This window comes from Euprymna scolopes, chromosome 2 (assembly GCF_053919585.1).
Source record: "Euprymna scolopes isolate OS-2025 chromosome 2, ASM5391958v1, whole genome shotgun sequence".
Classification (NCBI taxonomy): domain Eukaryota; kingdom Metazoa; phylum Mollusca; class Cephalopoda; order Sepiida; family Sepiolidae; genus Euprymna; species Euprymna scolopes.
The window spans coordinates 98,792,778-98,813,474 of record NC_136483.1 but is presented as its reverse complement, the minus strand read 5'-3'; the positions used below and the strand labels follow the sequence as shown (position 1 = coordinate 98,813,474).

The 20,697-nt window shown below is 36.4% G+C and overlaps 1 pseudogene; it reads right to left on the bottom strand.

The window, feature by feature from the left end:
- Positions 1-20,283: 20,283 nt before the first annotated feature.
- Positions 20,284-20,496, bottom strand: LOC145242674 (U2 spliceosomal RNA; annotated as a pseudogene).
- Between the last annotated feature and the right edge of the window lie 201 nt (positions 20,497-20,697).

Sequence of the window (20,697 nt, the reverse complement as noted above, 5' to 3'; positions counted from 1 at the left end):
ATATCTAAAATTTCAAGTGTTTAGACCCAAAGTTGTCGGAGGAGTTTGGTAGAGTTCTCAAAAGTGAAATCGTGTAACTTTGACCCCTTAAATACCAAATTTCTGGTGGAAAACCGATCACGAAGATTTTTCCAAATCTCAGTAACCTGTATATCATATTTCGAGTCTGTTAACTTAAAATTGACAGAGTTATTGCGTAGGGAAATGTACACACACAGACACGTTAACTTTTATATATATATATATATATATATATATATATATATATATATATATATATATACTAGCATTTCAGCGCGGCGCTGCCCGGGTGTTTGGGGTAGTAGGAAGGCAGGCTCGAACCCGTACTGCGAAGCGAAGGAGGAAAAGAACGGGGAAAACGTGATGTCTTTGCTGTTACGACCTCCGCCAAACCGGAATTAAGGCTAGACAATCTGAAGGAGAGGATGACTTTCAAAAATATCGGCGAAAAAAGCGACCCCGACCCTGTAGAAAAATGCCCAATTGCAGGTGATGATATTAATGTTTTTCAGCCAATTTTTCAATATTTGTCGTCTGAAAGGTCGAACTTCAAAACGATACATAAAAAGGTCGAATTTAAAAACGATACAAAAAAAAAAAAAATCCGTCGCCTCTGTCGAAAGATTAGGCAGACATGCAACCATACATACATACATACATACATACATACATACATACATACATTTATATATTGGTAACTAAAAATTTTCGCACCAGACCGATTAAAAAGATTGTCTTATCTATCTATTATAGTCTTTAATTTATCTATTATAATCTTCTATTTATCTATTATAATATTTAATTTATCTATTATAATCTTTTATTTATCTATTATAATCTTCAATTTATCTATTATAATCATTAATTTTCTATTATAATCTTCAATTTATCTATTATAATTAATTTATCTATTATAATCATTAATTTATCTATTATAATCTTTAATTTATCTATTATAATCATTAATTTTCTATTATAATCTTCAATTTATCTATTATAATTAATTTATCTATTATAATCATTAATTTATCTATTATAATCTTTAATTTATCTATTATAATCTTTAATTTATCTATTATAGTCTTTAATTTATCTATTATAATCTTTAATTTATCTATTATAATCTTTAATTTATCTATTATAGTCTTTAATTTATCTATTATAATCTTTAATTTATCTATTATAATCTTCAATTTATCTATTATAATCTTTAATTTATCTATTGTAGTCTTTAATTTATCTATTATAATCATTAATGTATCTATTATAATCTTTAATTTATCTATTATAATCTTTAATTTATCTATTGTAGTCTTTAATTTATCTATTATAATCTTTAATTTATCTATTATAATCTTCAATTTATCTATTATAATCATTAATTTTCTATTATAATCTTCAATTTATCTATTATAATCATTAATTTATCTATTATAATCTTCAATTTATCTATTATAATCATTAATTTATCTATTATAATCATTAATTTATCTATTATAATCTTCAATTCATCTAATATAATCTTCAATTTATCTATTATAATATTCAATTTACCTATTATAATCTTTAATTTATCTATTATAATCTTCAATTTATCTATTATAATCTTTAATTTATCTATTATAATCTTTAATTTATCTATTATAGTCTTTAATTTATCTATTATAATCTTTAATTTATCTGTTATAATCTTCAATTTATCTATTATAATCATTAATTTTCTATTATAATCTTCAATTTATCTATTATAATCATTAATTTATCTATTATAATCTTTAATTTATCTATTATAATCATTAATTTGTCTATTATAAACATTAATTTATCTGTTATAATCTTTAATTTATCTATTATAATCTTTAATTTATCTATTATAATCTTTAATTTATCTATTATAATCATTAATTTGTCTATTATAAACATTAATTTATCTATTATAATCTTTAATGTATCTATTATAATCATTAATTTATCTATTATAATCTTTAATTTATCTATTATAATCTTTAATTTATCTATTATGATCATTAATTTATCTATTATAATCTTTAATTTATCTATTATAATCTTTAATTTATCTATTATAATCATTAATTTATCTATTATAATCTTTAATTTATCTATTATAATCTTTAATTTATCTATTATAATCTTTAATTTATCTATTATAATCATTAATTTATCTCTCATAATCTTTAATTTATCTGTTATAATTTTCAATTTATCTATTATAATCATTAATTTATCTCTTATAATCTTTAATTTATCTATTATAATTTTCAATTTATCTATTATAATCTTTAATGTATCTATTATAATCATTAATTTATCTATTGCAGCCCTCAATATATCTCTTTTAACCTTTAATCAATATATTGCACCCTTTAATCTATCTATTTAAACTGATGCATACCAATTATTCATCATGCTTACATATAAGCGGTCTTATTTAACGTAAACGTACAGAGAAATAAATGCTTATCAAATAAATTAGCCGCTCAATTAGTACACCGTAAATTATATACATTAGAAGGTATTGAGGATTTAACATTTCCATACGACCATAGAATTGAGTCCAGAATATTTCCATTGAATTAAACCCAGCAAACATCTGGCCCATGTGATTCTATTTAATATATTGATGTTGGCATTCTGTGTATGTTCAGCGTAAATGGAGACGCCCTGATATTATTGTACTTATTTACAATGCCTCCCCACGGGACAGAGTTAGACACCAGGGTCGTTTTTTAACGTGGAGAAAAGGTAAAAAAATAAAAATTGTCTTAGTCGTGAAGGATTTCTCCTTCACTGAAAGAGAACAAGCAATGGAAGTGCCGCATCTGAAGAACAGATCCTACACTTTGATCTTGCCCAAAAGGCCAAGATTGTAGCTCTTTTGTTAAAACTGCAAAAAAAGTATTTAACTAAGCAAGCAGAGACGCTGGGTGTAACCCTTTTTCGATTGACGAGCCTTAATTTTAACCTTCGTCACTTCCAGTTTGGCAATGGGCGCAACAGCAAAGGCGTAACGATTTTTTTCAAGTTCTTTTTCCTCCTTCGCGGTATAGGTTCGAGCCTGCCTGCTTACTACAACTTCATTTTTTTTTTTGCTCAACACACACCTCCAAACACCCGGGCAACACCGGGCACCCAGGCTAGTAACAATTAAACGACAGTCACTCGAAATAAAAAAGATGAAAGCATGACAAAGTAACACATACGCTAATATTAATATATACATAGATTTAATAAATGGTTTTTCTCTGCATTACTAGAACTAAAACTACATCGCACGTCTCAAAAAGTTCGTATTATTTGCATCTTCACAACAGCTGTTCTCATCTTGAGTCATTTTCATTTTCACAACGTTTCGATCGATATAACCTCTGGTCTTCTTGAGAGGTATCTTGTTGAAATCGAGAGTTTTGTCGAACTCGGGGAAACTGCACGGAATTTTGAACGGAAGCCATTATTTAATTCACGAAAGTAACATGCTCTCGACCCGACAGCCGTGGAATTCCGTGCAGATTCCGGAGTTCTAAAAAATACACCTGAAGAGGCCGAAGGCTACATCGACCGAAATGATGTGAAAATAGCACTAAAAATGAGACCAGTAGTCCATAGAATTCAGATAATACGAATAATCAATTCTCATCTAAAAATTCAGAAACATTTTCTTCAGAAAATATTCTCAGATTTTTATTTTCTGAATATTGATTAGAAAAATATGTGCATCCCGAGTGTATATTTATTATTAGTCCATGTATGTATGTATGTATGTATGTATGTATGTATGTATGTATGTATGTTTCTTCTTCCTCTTCTTCCCCGCTCCTTAAATAATAGTTGAATAAAGTACGGATATTTAGTAGATTATTAACAATGACTTGACGCAATAAACAATCGTCAGACAGTTTAAAACATTTCTATATCATGACCTTGTAGTTGTTTTGCATATTTCCGGTGTATCGTGTCGAACTCGGGAATGTTTCTGTCGAACTCGGTTATCTGGACGGAATTTCGAACGGAACTCTTTATTTACTTCACGGGGTAGCATGCCCTTGTTTCGTCAGCCATGACTAGATAGAGGTTCTAAGTAATTCGGAATTGTAATTTTCGGTCGTCCACACTGAGAACTGAACCGTTAACTGTCAGGAGAATATTACTTTTACAACTGATTTTTTCCAAGTATTTTTACCATTGCGCCACCAGTCCTTGCGTTCGAAATTCTGTGTAGATTTCCGACTTCGACAGAAACAATTTCGAGTTGGAAAAAACATCGCCGAATTCGACAATATATACCTGGAGAAGGTCGAAGGTTACATCAACAGAAACGTGAGAATGATAACAGTCATATGAAGAATCTAAATAATGCGAAGTCTCATGGTGTTCCATGCATGAATAGATTTGTTCTGCGTTATACAGAAGATTACGACTACAGATGGAAAACCGACATATAAAGAGAATGAGGTACCGGATACAAATGGAACTAGCTCCTACTTTATAAAGTTGTCCAAACGTTGCTTAAAGGAAAAATGCTTATCCATTATCGTGAAAACTGCTAGCGTGCTTAGTGTTAAAAATACTGGAGATCAGTTTTGTGCATATCAATACAAACTAATTAGTCTCATATGTATCATGAGTAAGTTGGTTGAACCTGTGATAAATGAAGAAATCAAATACCCCAGTAAAAAAAACAAAAAAACAAAACAAAACAAAAAACCAATCTACTTAGTGATAAGCAATATGAATTTTGTCCTACAGGATCAACTGCTGGTTTACTGACTGTAATATGACACATAATCAATGAATCTATAGATAGAAGCTTTATATCTAGAGCAAAAGCTCTTGGCATATCAAAGATTTTCATTATCTGATTCGTGTCTTGATTCTTCACTGGCAAAACCCTACAACAGCACGCGTTAGGTGGAGAACACATGTACGAACGGCTCGTTTAATGATTGTTTGATATGAAATTTTACGTTCGTTAAATATTCACATAACTGTTTGCGTTGTTTAATCGTATGATTTTTTTTTGTCTTGTTTGGAGAGCTTAGTTGATTGAACACCGCCGCGTCGTACGGAATCAGCTATGTTCGAATCTTAGAACATCCATTATGATCGAAAGACGTGCCGATACAATTAGAAAAGGCATCATCCTATCTTCCCCTCCCACATCGATTTTCAATAAATTGTACGCAATGAATCATTTGCAATAAGTTATCGGGCTTCACTTTTATAGAGCACAAAAAGAGTTGATATGCCGTAAAGCTGATTTACCAAGTTTATTTATTCAACGTCCAACGTTGCATTTTTTTTTTTTACTTTAATCTATCTTTAAGTTTATCGCACCCTATGACTATCTATCTATCTATCTATCTATCTATCTATCTATCTATCATACTATCTATCTATCTATCTATCTATCTATCTATCTATCTATCTATTAAGCTCATCTATATATCTAGCTATCTATTTAATTCATCTATCGATATGCGACATAATCACATGGACCGACCGATTCTCGTTAGATCATAGAAGTTAAGCAACGCGGAGCATAGTCAATACTAATTGGGTGACGATTTTGGTATACCAGTCTTTGTATATAGAAAGATGTCGACACCTCCCTGCAAGAACTGAAAAACACTATCGTTGTCATCTTCCCTTACAGGCATACACATTCGACTGGGGATCTCTTGTGAATTTGATATTTTCTTTGCGACTTTCTCCTTCGGGCGAAGCTAGTTCAAATTCCTTAGTGTGAGTGCCGCTGGCTTGATCAATCAATCAATCAATCAATCAATCAATCTATCTATCTATCAATAAATCTGTATATCTAGGTATCTATCTGTTTTTCGTCTATTTATCTATCTATCTATCTATCCCATTTCTTATCTATATATCGATCTATCAATTTGTTTTTCATCACTTGTTCAGTATTTACTGGTCTCCTATATTATAAAACACTATATACGTATATAAATTAGGCTAATTAACAAATCAGCACCGACGGTCGATATTATCTACTTATATACTGACTCCAAACATTAATCGATCTCCACCCTTACTTACGATCACCAAAACCGCTCCGGTGCCCCAAACAAACCTAAACCACGAAACTATGTTCGAACCTCTCGTATCAATCACTCACAGACGTTAGCCGCCAGTCCTGGCCAGTTGATTTTAAACGAAATCACTTGTCACAGCACCAGTCAAGGAGACACGGCCATCTTGAATCTCGTGGAGGTGGGACGTTGCTGCTTGATCCGCTACTCGTCTAATGAGGCGCCATACTTATACTTGTTTCTTGGTCGTCCAACTTTTCTTATAAAGGTTAATGCGCATCGTACTGCGGAATTTATCGGCCAGGGAGGGAGGCGATGCGACAGAGTTTTTAAGTCTCGCTGAATCGATTATACATTTTATCTTCCATAGTAGAACAGAGATCTGTCCTTAATTAATAGTTTTAAATATCTATTTAATTCTTTTTCTCTCCCCCTCTCTTTCACTTCCCCCTAACTCTGACTCTCTCTCTCGCACGCTCTCTCTCGCTATATATATATATATATATATATATATATATATATATATATATATATGTGTGTGTGTGTGTGTGTATCTGTGTGTGTGTTTAAACAATATACGTACGCATACATAAATATATATAGAAAGAGGTTAGTGTTTACTATAAGCTTTTTACGCAAGTATAAATCATGTAAAATATCAGCATAAATATAATCACACATAATAGTTAACTAAAGATAATCATCCCATGAGAACACCGAAAAAATAATCGGAAATGAATTAAAATGAATGTTTAAAAGAATATGCAAAATAGTTAGATCTTTTGCAGATGAATGTAATTCCATGACCCATATATAACAAAGTCGTATTTTCTTTTTCAAATAAATAGAAAAAAGGGGGTTTAATGTAAATATCAATGCACAAAAAAAAAATCACAGGAGAATATATATATATATATATATATATATATATATATATATATATATATATATATATATATATATATATATATAAAATTACAATAAGTTTACCAAGGTAATCAAAATGGTAAACTTAAAATATATTATAAATATTAAAGAGTTAATATTTACACGTAAAGACTGTTTTTGAACCCAGTCAACGACGTATGTATATATATACAGTGATGATCATATTTATTGGCACGGTAAAATAAAAGTTAAATTTTGTCTAATAAATTCTAAAAAAGGGATTAAATTAAAGAAAATAACAAAGTATATTATGTATTTTTAACTGGCCTTTCCGATGCAGCAATCGGATTTTAGAAAATATAAATAACAAAGGAACAACAAACATAATTGCAAAAAACCCTTGTTCAAAATTATTGGCACGGCTTTGTTTTTCTTTTAGTATCAGTATAATATCAATCAATTTCCGGTTTACGTGCTTTCTGAACTTTTTTATAGCCATATTATGCTTGTTTAACGCTAATTCAGTGAATAATTTTTTTCAGATAATTTTTAGATAGCGATTTATTTAAACTATTATAAGTGACTAAATTATAATTTTCAATCGCCATGGTTAAAACTAAGGAACACAGCGAAGACGCCAGGAAGCTTGTTGTAGCATGCCATACCAATGGGGAGGGCTATGATAAGATTTCAAAGAAGCTAAACCTTCCCAAATCCACTGTTAGAGCCATAATAAACAAGTTCAAATCGCAAGGCCACGTTATGAGTTTAGAGGGTAGAGGGAGAAAAAGGATTCTTTCCCCAAGAGATGAACGGAAAATTGTTCGACAAGTAAAACAAAACCCAAGGATCTCTGTTGGGGATATTGTTGATGCACAGAGCACCTCTGGAGTGAATGTATCTCGACATACAGTTGGTAGAGTTTTGAAGAGAGCTGGTTTAAAAGCATGTCGTCCGAGAAAGACTCCCTTATTGAAGCCTATGCACCTGAAAGCAAGGCTAGCCTTTGCAAAACGTCATATTGATAAAGATGTTGCATTCTGGAAACGTGTTCTATGGACTGACGAAACGAAAATAGAGTTATTTGGCCATAATAAAGTGTCTTATATTTACAGAAAATCTGGCGAAGCTTTCCTGCCTAAGAACACCATACCCACAGTGAAGCACGGTGGAGGCAGTTTGATGTTTTGGGGATCCTTTGCTGCCTCTGGACCAGGGCGACTTGTTAAGGTCACAGGTAGCATAAAAAAGGAAGATTATGTTAAAATATTGGATGAAAACCTGAAAGACTCTGCTAAAGAGCTCTCACTTGGTCGTCGTTGGTGGTTCATGCAAGATAATGACCCAAAGCATTCGGCTAAACTGACTAAGAAATGGCTTGAGGACAATCATATTAATGTTTTGGAGTGGCCATCACAAAGCCCAGACCTTAATCCAATTGAAAATTTATGGAGAACATTAAAATTGAGGGTAATGCAAAGGAAGCCTAAGAATCTTATTCAATTGGAGGATTATTGTCAGGAAGAGTGGGCTAAAATTACTACTGAAGAGTGCAACAACTTGGTTGTAAACTATGAAAAGCGACTGAGGAAGGTAATCAAGGCCAAAGGCTATACAATTGATTATTAAATAAATCGTGCCAATAATTTTGAACAAGGGTTTTTTGCAATTATGTTTGTTGTTCCTTTGTTATTTATTTTTTCTAAAATCCGATTGCTGCATCGGAAAGGCCAGTTAAAAATACATAATATACTTTGTTATTTTCTTTAATTTAATCCCTTTTTTAGAATTTATTAGACAAAATTTAACTTTTACTTTACCGTGCCAATAAATATGATCATCACTGTATATATATATATATATATATATATATATATATATATATATATATATATATATATATATGTATATATATATATATGTATATATGTATATATATATATATATATATATATATATATATATATATATATATGTACCCGTCGTTGACTGTTTTTGAACCCAGTCAACGACGGGTACATATATATATATATATATATATATATATATATATATATATATATATACATATATATATATACATACATATATATATACATATATATATACATATATATACATACATCTATATATACATATATATATATATATATATATATATATATATATATATATGTACCCGTCGTTGACTGGGTTCAAAAACAGCCTACAGAAAGTTATGAAAGTATGATAGGTTATGAAAAGAAAGGCTTGTAAAGAGATACCTTCGAATTTCGGGGTATCCAAACCAAAGCATAATATGTAAAAATAAAATAGATAAACCCCATAATTTATTATACCATACCTGTTAACACTGAAACACTTATCACAATATTCTGTGGATCTATATTAAAAAATCCTTGTTAAACTTTGTGACATATTTCCATTTTATGGAGGTCAGGTGCGAACGAACACCCCATAATTTTATTATAGCATATTTCTTCAAACTGAAACATAATTATCAAAGTATACTTACGCAGATAGATATGAAAAGTATTTATTAAAGTTTGTGTCTATTTCTATTCTATGGAGGCCAGGAACGAACGCAGACCCCACAATCTTATTATAGCATCCCTATTTAAGTTAAAACATACTTATCAAAATATTCTTATGTACCTTTATATCAAAAACACTTGTAAACATTTTTTTTAAAATTTTTAATTTTTTTATTTCCATTGTTTGTTGACCAGGCGCGAACGCAGACCCCACAATTTTAATGAACCACCGCATTGCCAGATCAGACATACCCATTCCTGTGTCTCGATACATGTTCTATCATTATATGTAATCAGTTTTTTTAAAATAGTCAACCATATAGGAGCCTATTCGTGACCAAACACACACACATACACACACAGACATTCAGCTTTATATATATATATATATATATATATATATATATATATATATATATATATATATATATTCGTAGACCTTACGGACAAGAAACACTTTATTTCAATAAACATATAATTTAAATAATAAAATAAAAATTAATGATCACAAATTTAATAACTAATACTTGGTTGACGTTCCCTTTGCTGTTTTTAACGCTAAAACCCTTCTAGGTATGGCATTGATTAGTTGACAAATATTATGTTGAGGAATTTCTTGCCATGTCTGATGCGATAATGTGCAAAGGTTCCGGTCTAATATGCATCAAAGGGTTTCAATTGGTCCATATCTGGGGACTGACTTTGCTATGGAAGTTTATTAATCTAAGCAAAATGACAAGGAGCTCCATCTTCCATAAATAGGGAGTTAACTCGGTTCATTTTACCACTTGAGAATATTGGTAGAAGCCATTCCTTGTAATATTAAAACACATTTAGCAGAATTTATGTTTCGTCCAATCTTCACCAGGTCTGAGCGACCATCATTCTAAATTATACCCCATACCATAACCGAGAAACGTCCATGTTTCAACGTTGGCTGCATCTTTTAAACTAAAATTCTTGCTGAAGGAGCCTCCATACGCATACTCTTCCACTGTCGTGAAATAATGCAAATTGTAACTCATCAGAGAAAATCACTTAAGTCCAAAAGGCCATAGGTCCCTCCACCATCTCATGAGCCCAATCTTTTCTGCGTTTGATATTGGCAGGATGAAGAAGAGGTTTTCTTCCCGAAACTCTACCATAGTAGCTCAACTTGTGAAGATACCTGACAGGGTTTGTTGCAATGCCAGAGGCTTTGAACCGAGGATCCTCTTATCCATTTATTTTCACAAGAAGCAAGGTTCTTGCAGAGGGCCTGGGGCGGCCTGGATGAGAGTTTGTGCCCTCTTCGTCCTCTCCTGTGAATTGTACAATCACGCTATTAACAGGAGAAAGGCGTATTGAAAGATTTTCGGCTATTTTGTGTTGACTAAGACCATATTGACCCACGATTTGACCTCGCAGAATTTCTGATAGGTCTGATGCCCCTTGGGTTCGTAGCATGCTTCAGTGTTGTTAGATGCAATTTTAATGAGATACCTTAACTTATTTCAGCACTATTTTAAAATGTAAATATAAATAAGTATATATTAATCTTGGGAAATATATTTATCTTAGTGTATATTCTTTTCTGCCATGTATATATATATATATATATATATGTATATATATATATATATATATATATATATATATATATATATATATATATATATATATATATACACTACCAGTGAAAATGGGCATTTGAATATTTTGTCATTATAAAATATTGTTTATATTAAACGTATTATTGTCAATCAAATAAGTTAAGCGCTCGAATTGCTTTAATCATTGGGCTAAAGACAAGTTTTTCTGGATCGCATTAAATAAAAATAAAAAAATAACTAAAAGAAACTACTAAAACTTTTGACTCCTCAAAATAATTCTCTTTGTCTGAGATTTTTTGATTCTGTTCATTAAATACTAGATATAAATTATGAATTGTTCCGTCCATTTCTAGATAAATACTTTATTCATTATTCTCAAGAATAACACAGTGGTGCTAATAGAGCAGACTGTTTGAAGATACTGGTTTCCTGACCTAAAATTCACCAAACATTAGTGTTGTATTTTTTTCTCACTTTGCAAAACCCAATCCTGTTTCACAAAGCCCCCACCAAATCCCTTACAAAACGTCATGAACAATTATGATGACGAGGGGAGGATTTGTCATGATTTTGCCATTGCCTATGACCTCACTCAGATTGTTCACGAACCCACCCGTGTGCCCGATACACCCGGTCAATATGCAAGCCTTCTAGACCTTTTCCTTACAACATCCCCAGAACTGTGTTCATGTTCAGTTCTATCTCCTCTGGGATCCTCTGACCACTCCGTCGTAACAGTTAAGATAAAAATGAAATGTTATAAGTCTTCAGACGTACCTCTCCACCGTACTGTATATCCATACCCTATGGCTGACTGGGACAGCTTCCGTACATTCATATCTGACCTACCTCTGCATTCCATGTTTAAAAAGGATGTGTTTTCTATAGTATCAGACCTGACCGAATGGTTAATTGTAGGCATAGATCGATTCATACCATCCAAAAAATTCCAACAAACACCTAAAAGCCAGCCATGATTCTCCCCTGAATACCATCGCGCACAGAAATCACCTTTTCCATAGCTACCAACGTAATAGATGTACTGAGACTAAAGTTGCTTTCAGGACTGCCAGCAACCACTGTAAAAGAGTAATAAAACATGCAAGAGAGCTATATGCTCAGTCTGTTAAATCCAAAGTAGCTGAGCAGCGGCTTGGTTCCCACCAGTTCTTGCAAATAGCAAACAGGATCTTGAATAGAAGCGTGCGTTCTATCCCAACTATCATCAATGGACATGAGGTCATCTCCTCAGCATCAGACAAGGCCAGACTATTTGCCAAGAACTTTGCAGCTAATTCTACCCTATGCGACAATGACCATCAACTCCACGTATTTCCTCCTATAACAGACAACACGCTATGCAACATACAAATATCTGTGCGTGAGGTCGCCAAGCTAATCAAGAACCTTGATTCCAGTAAAGCAACTGGCCCTGACGGCATTCCTATTATAGTGCTGAAAAAGCTCCAACCAGAACTTGCCCCCATACTTACAAAACTGTTTAAGCGTTGCCTTAAGGAGAAGTGCTTTCCAACACCCTGGAACACCTCATCAATATGCCCTGTATTTAAGAATTCAGGTGAAAAGTCATCTCCCTCTCAGTACAGACCAATGAGTCTCCTGTATATCATGAGTAAGTTGTTGGAATCCATATTAAATAAAGAAGTAGTCAACCACCTCAACAGAAACAACCTTCTTAGTGACATGCAATATGGTTTCCGCTCTGCAAGATCTACAGCAGATGTGCTAACGCTTATATCACATAAGATTAGTGAATCTCTTGACAAAGGTTTCCTTTCCAGTGCAATTGCTCTTGACATATCGAAGGCCTTCGATAAGGTATGGCATAAGGGCCTACTTCAAAAGATTTCCAGCTACGGTATTACTGGAAATGTTTTCTCAATTATTAAATCATTTCTCTATGATAGGTTCATAAGAGTAGTGGTTGATGGGCAGAAATAAGAGGCTCACAGTCCCTCAGGGATCGATCCTGGGCCCAACTCTCTTCCTGATCTACATCAATGACCTCCCAAAACACATACTTAAATCATTCGTTGACATCTATGCTGATGACACGATCATCTATGGCAACACATCAAAGGCCGTAAATGACAAAGTTCTCTCTAATTCTCTCTCCTCTGATCTTGAGCACGTGGTACAATGGGGAAGAGATGGCTGGTCACTTTCAATTCATCCAAAACCAAGCTTCTATCTTTACATCATCAACGCTCTGATCCCCATCTGGCATCAATTGAACTGGATGGCTCCCGTCTTGGGGAGGCTCCATGTTTTGACAAGCTTCTGGGTTTGACCTTTACTCCTGACCTGAAATGGAACACATACATCAAATCTGTTGCCAGGGACGCTGGGAAAATGGTGGGATCCAGAAGATATCTCACTACTGATGCAATTCTCTATATTTATAAAAGGCAAGTACGTCCAAGGATGGAATACTGCTGCCACATCTGAGCAGGAGCTGCTAAAAACAGCCTATCCTGCCTTGACAGAGTACAAAATAGACTTCGTGGTTTAGTGAGGGATGCCCCTTTCTCTTCCCTGCAACCTCTCTCCCACAGAAGAGACGTTGCGAGCCTGTCTTTGTTTTATCATTATTTCCATGGCAGGTGCTCGTCTGAGCTCCAATCCCTAATCCCCCCTCGCCAATCTTTCACGAGAAACATCCGTCTGGTTGAAACTACTGTCAATAATTTTCCCCACTCTTTATCTTGTGCCTAAATCCAAACGTAGATTCCATAAGCAAAGCTTCTTTCTTAGAACTGCACGCCAGTGGAACTCCCTGCCGCTTGCCTGTTTCCCACCTGACTACAACTTGGACGTCTTCAAGTCCAACATAAACAAACTCCTGACAAACCGCCCCCTTAAGTAAGACACTCTAACTAAACACCCAATACGGATGATTACTACAATACTGTCTCATTGATTACTGTGCACGCAATAACCCTTATCCCTGAGTGGCCTTCGGGCCTTGATAAGTGGTGAACCCCATGTAAAAAAAATTACTTCAAAATATAAGAACATATAGCATAGAAACTTTCACCAACATAACTGAGCCCGAAAAGGGTTGATGTGCCGTAAAAGAAAACACCCAAACAAAACACCATGGATAAATATTTGAATGTATGAAGATATTGAAGCAAGAAAACTTTTATCAAAATGACCGGATTAGATATCATATAGCTTAAAAAGGGTTGATATATCGTAAAACAGACACAACCATATCGTGCACCATGAATAAATATGTGAAGATATATAGCGATCGCATCATAAACGCTTTTACTAAAATTATCGGATTCGATTTTAAATAACGCGAAAAGAATTGATATGCCGTAAATCTAAGCAAACAAACTAACCAAGATAAATGCAAATTTAACATGAATCCAATAAATATCTCTACGACTATATAAAACGAACGTTGTCTGTGTGTCTGTGTGTCTTTGAACTAAAAAACGGCTGGGCCAATTTTCATGAGACTTCACACGAAAGTACTTTATGTTCCTAGCAGCGTTCTTAGATAGGTTTTGTACTGAAATATCTGCGATAAGTATTTAGAATCGAAATAATCCGATAAAATAAGGAACAGACGATTTTGACCAAAGATAACACGTTATACAACCTAACATCACAAGTGCATTTGAAACGTTTTATTAACACACAAGCCGAAAGGCTGAACATATAAAATCAACTGTAGGTTCTTTGATATGACAATGACGCGTTCGAAATGAATATCTGATTTCAGAACACAATTCAGTAGGTTCTTTCATATGAGAGAGGTGCGTCCGAAATGAATGTTTCTGTTCAAAGCACGATTGAACCATGATACTTGACTTTTTCATTTTAAACTTTAATTGAAGCCATTACATACAAAAATAATTTTATATAAATCAACAGCAAGTTCTCTACAGTGCAATGTAGATTACAATGTATTGTGCTAAGTCACCGCAAGAAGGCATGTAGAGGTTGTACTGCGATTTGTCCTCAACTAGAGGAATCAATCAATCGATTTGATTAAAAAATGGACGGTTTTCCCGATTTCGATGGCCCTAAAAATATGAGAGTGTGGAACATTCGTCTCCCATTATTCAATTCCGCGCAACGTCGGACCTCCCTGCTAGTTTCCTATGAATATGAATATTTCGAATAAATAATTTTAGCATTCATATGTTTTTTTTTAATTTCGTGGAATATTTTACAAATATCATGACAAAGTCATATTCCTCAGTTTAGGTTTAGTATCATATATTTTTTTTTTTTTTTACAAAGGGGAGATCCACTTGCCGTCTATTTCATAGAATGAATCTGTACAGGGATAGATAATCTACGTATTTATACAAACACTCAAGTTCAGCACCTGCAGCTTAAATTATTGGAAATAATCTAAACGAAAATGTGGCTCTCTTGAGGTGGTTTTAAGCCAGACGCGCATTACCACTCAATCACGTAGTGATGCTTAAACACAGCTTTGGGGCAAATGTATCTCTTATGCTGAAATACTTAATGATTTATACCGAAACTATGTTTAGTTTTATATCCGAACATAAACATAGACTGGACTTTATATCGGCCATATTTTTTTTTGTTACCAAAAATAATTCGATTTCGATGTTATTTTTATTTATTTTTTTTTTTTACCTATTTAAAAAAAAAGTGCGTGTGCCGTCTTTTGGAAGGCGTGGAAGTTTTTCTCTTATGTTTTAATGGAAATCGTTCTAGACAAGGCTTGAAACCACTTGATGTAGGGAACTAAAAAGTCAACGATAAGTGTTTACAGATTTCTAGCTAAAAAACAACAATTCTCTCCCCTTTGTCAGAAACATCGCTCATAGAACATGAGGACTAAAGGACAAAATAAGACTTCCGAATTACAACTACTATGACTATGGATTGGGGGTAAGAAATGGTTTGTTTCGTTTTATCTCGTTAAAACTCAGCTGTTGTCCGTACTTGTGCGGGATTTGAACCAGACGTAATTAACTGCCCGGTCGGCTTAGCTCGGAACATGACGTCATGAGTTCGGTTTTGACTGTACCTATTTACAATGCCTCACCACGGGACAGAGTTAGACACCAGGGTCGTTTTTTAACGTGGAGAAAAGGTACAAAAATAAAAATTGTCTCAGTCGTGAAGGATTTCTCCCCCACCGAAAGAGAACAAGAAAATGAAGTGCAGCATCTGAAGAACAGATGGTATTTATTTGCTCCCCCACCGAGCAAATTAGGCACAACGCCGATTTTTAATGTGAGGAGTGAAGGGGAAATGGGGACCAGCTCCCCGGGGAGTAGGGGAGCTGGATAGTGACAATTGGTATGAAGGGTTTCCCCTACATTGGCCCAGGTCTTATATGTGGGGTCGCCCCCACATATGGTCTTTACTTGCAGTATCTGCCGGAACAGATGGTATTTATTTGCTCCCCCACCGAGCAAATTAGGCACAAGGCCGATTTTTAATGTGAGGAGTGAAGGAAGGGGGAAGGGAAAAAGGGGACCAGCTCCCGAGAGGTGGGAAATGGGAGCTGGTTAAAGTTCAGACATGTGGGGTTGCCCCCACATCTGGTCTTTGCTAGTCATAGCTAGTCATAGCTTGCAGTATCTGCCGGAACAGATGGTATTTATTTGCTTCCCCACCGAGCAAATTAGGCACAAGGCCGATATTTAAAGTGAGGAGTGAAGGGGAAATGTGGATCAACTCCCCAGGGAGTAGGGGAGCTGGATAGTGACAATTGGTATGAAGGGTTGCCCCTACATTGACCAAGGTCTTATATGTGGGATTGCTCCCACATATGGTCTTTGCTTGCAGCATCTGTCGGAACAGATGGTATTTATTTGCTCCCCCACCGAGCAAATTAGGCACAAGGCTAATTTTTAATGTGAGGAGTGAAGGGAGGGGGAAGGGAAAAAGGGGACCAGCTCCCGAGAGGTGGAAATGGGAGCTGGTTAATAGTCAGGCATGTGGGGTTGCCCCCACATCTGATCTTTGCTAGTCATAGCTAGTCATAGCTAGTCATAGCTTGCAGTATCTGCCGGAACAGATGGTATTTATTTGCTCCCCCACCGAGCAAATTAGGCACAAGGCTAATTTTTAATGTGAGGAGTGAAGGGAGGGGGAATGGAAAAAGGGGACCAGCTCCCGAGAGGTGGGAAATGGGAGCTGGTTAAAGGTCAGGCATGTGGGGTTGCCCCCACATCTGGTCTTTGCTAGTCATAGCTAGTCCTAGCTAGTCATAGCTTGCAGTATCTGCCGGAACAGATGGTATTTATTTGCTCCCCCACTGAGCAAATTAGGCACAAGGCCGTTTTTAATGTGAGGTAAAAACCAGCTCCCCTAAAAGTAGGCAAAAAGGGGGCACTCTGGTTACCAAAAATAATAATTGTCCCAGTATAAAGGGTTTCCCCTCCATTGACTGGTACAAATTATCTTAAGTGCAGTATCTGCCGGAACAGATGGTATTTATTTGCTCCCCCACCGAGCAAATTAGGCACAAGGCCGATTTTTAATGTGAGGAGTGAAGGGAGGGGGAAGGGAAAAAGGGGACCAGCTCCCGAGAGGTGGGAAATGGGAGCTGGTTAATGGTCAGGCATGTGGGGTTACCCCCACATCTGGTCTTTGCTAGTCATAGCTAGTCATAGCTTGCAGTATCTGCCGGAACAGATGGTATTTATTTGCTTCCCCACCGAGCAAATTAGGCACAAGGCCGATTTTTAAAGTGAGGAGTGAAGGGGAAATGTGGATCAACTCCCCAGGGAGTAGGGGAGCTGGATAGTGACAATTGGTATGAAGGGTTGCCCCTACATTGACCAAGGTCTTATATGTGGGATTGCTCCCACATATGGTCTTTGCTTGCAGCATCTGTCGGAACAGATGGTATTTATTTGCTCCCCCACCGAGCAAATTAGGCACAAGGCTAATTTTTAATGTGAGGAGTGAAGGGAGGGGGAAGGGAAAAAGGGGACCAGCTCCCGAGAGGTGGGAAATGGGAGCTGGTTAAAGGTCAGGCATGTGGGGTTGCCCCCACATCTGGTCTTTGCTAGTCATAGCTAGTCATAGTTAGTCATAGCTTGCAGTATCTGCCGGAACAGATGGTATTTATTTGCTCCCCCACTGAGCAAATTAGGCACAAGGCCGTTTTTAATGTGAGGTAAAAACCAGCTCCCCTAAAAGTAGGCAAAAAGGGGGCACTCTGGTTACCAAAAATAATAATTGTCCCAGTATAGAGGGTTTCCCCTCCATTGACTGGTACAAATTATCTTAAGTGCAGTATCTGCCGGAACAGATGGTATTTATTTGCTCCCCCACCGAGCAAATTAGGCACAAGGCCGATTTTTAATGTGAGGAGTGAAGGGAGGGGGAAGGGAAAAAGGGGACCAGCTCCCGAGAGGTGGGAAATGGGAGCTGGTTAATGGTCAGGCATGTGGGGTTACCCCCACATCTGGTCTTTGCTAGTCATAGCTAGTCATAGCTTGCAGCATCTGCCGGAACAGATGGTGTTTATTTGCTCCCCCACCGAGCAAATTAGGCACAAGGCCGTTTTTAATGTGAGGTAAAAACCAGCTCCCCTAAAAGTAGGCAAAAAGGGGGCACTCTGGTTACCAAAAATAATAATTGTCCCGGTATAGAGGGTTTCCCCTCCATTGTCTGGTACAAATTATCTTAAGAGCAGTATCTGCCGGAACAGATGGTATTTATTTGCTCCCCCACCGAGCAAATTAGGCACAAGGCCGATTTTTAATGTGAGGAGTGAAGGGAGGGGGAAGGGGAAAAGGGGACCAGCTCCCGAGAGGTGGGAAATGGGAGCTGGTTAAAGGTCAAGCATGTGGGGTTGCCCCCACATCTGATCTTTGCTAGTCATAGCTTGCAGTATCTGCCGGAACAGATGGTATTTATTTGCTCCCCCACCGAGCAAATTAGGCACAAGGCCGATTTTTAATGTGAGGAGTGAAGGGAGGGGGAAGGGAAAAAGGGGACCAGCTCTCAAGGGGTGGGAAATGGGAGCTGGTTAAAGGTCAGGCATGTGGGGTTGCCCCCACATCTGGTCTTTGCTAGTCATAACTGGTCTTTGCTAGTCATAGCTTGCAGCATCTGCCGGAACAGATGGTGTTTATTTGCCCCCCCACCGAGCAAATTAGGCACAAGGCCGATTTTTAACGTGAGGAGTGAAGGGAGGGGGAAGGGAAAAAGGGGACCAGCTCCCGAGAGGTGGGAAATGGGAGCTGGTTAATGGTCAGGCATGTGGGGTTTTTATTTAAATGCTGCCCACGTCAGCATTATGTGGCACAAGGCCGGAAAGTGGGAACCCCGCAGGCTCCCCTAAAGGAAGGGCACTCCTGCAATTTTAAAAATTGCCTGAGTAACCCCGTCGGCATTCCCCGGTCGGGGCGCCTTAGGCAGCAAGCAATAAACTTGCCCCACCGGAAAGCCCGGTGGCAAGGCCTGGGAGGGTGGACCTCCTAGGTATTACCCAGGCGGTTCCCAGTATAGAGGGTTTTTATTTAAATGCTGCCCACATCAGCATTATGTGGCACAAGGCCGGAAAGTGGGAACCCCGCAGGCTCCCCTAAAGGAGGGGCACTCCTGCAACTTTAAAAATTGCCTGAGTAACCCCGTCGGCATTCCCCGGTCGGGGCGCCTCAGGCAGCAAGCAATAAACTTGCCCCACCGGAAAGCCCGGTGGCAAGGCCTGGGAGGGTGGACCTCCTAGGTATTACCCAGGCGGTTCCCAGTATAGAGGGTTTCCCCTCCATTGACTGGTACAAATTATCTTAAGTGCAGTATCTTCCGGAACAGATGGTATTTATTTGCTCCCCCACTGAGCAAATTAGGCACAAGGCCGTTTTTAATGTGAGGTAAAAACCAGCTCCCCTAAAAGGGGTCACTCTGGTTACCAAAAATAATTGTCCCAGTATAGAGGGTTTCCCCTCCATTGACTGGTACAAATTATCTTAAGTGCAGTATCTTCCGGAACAGATGGTATTTATTTGCTCCCCCACTGAGCAAATTAGGCACAAGGCCGTTTTTAATGTGAGGTAAAAACCAGCTCCCCTAAAAGTAGGCAAAAAGGGGGCACTCTGGTTACCAAAAATAATAATTGTCCCAGTATAGAGGGTTTCCCCTCCATTGACTGGTACAAATTATCTTAAGTGCAGTATCTGCCGGAACAGATGGTATTTATTTGCTCCCCCACTGAGCAAATTAGGCACAAGGCCGTTTTTAATGTGAGGTAAAAACCAGCTCCCCTAAAAGGGGTCACTCTGGTTACCAAAAATAATAATTGTCCCAGTATAGAGGGTTTCCCCTCCATTGACTGGTACAAATTATCTTAAGTGCAGCATCTGCCGGAACAGATACTACACTTTGATCTTGGCCAAAAGGCCAAGAAGGACGCTCGGTTTTTACTGTAATCTTACGTAAGACGCTCATAAAAGCGCGGCAGACGATTCTTGAGGAAAAAGAAAAAAAATCATTAAGAAAATCATTAAGAAAAATAATCATTAAATTTTGGGTAAAAGAGAAAAAAATCTTTAAATTAAATAAACAACACACCTTCAAACGGCCGTTCCTAACAACTTTATAGAAGATGAATAT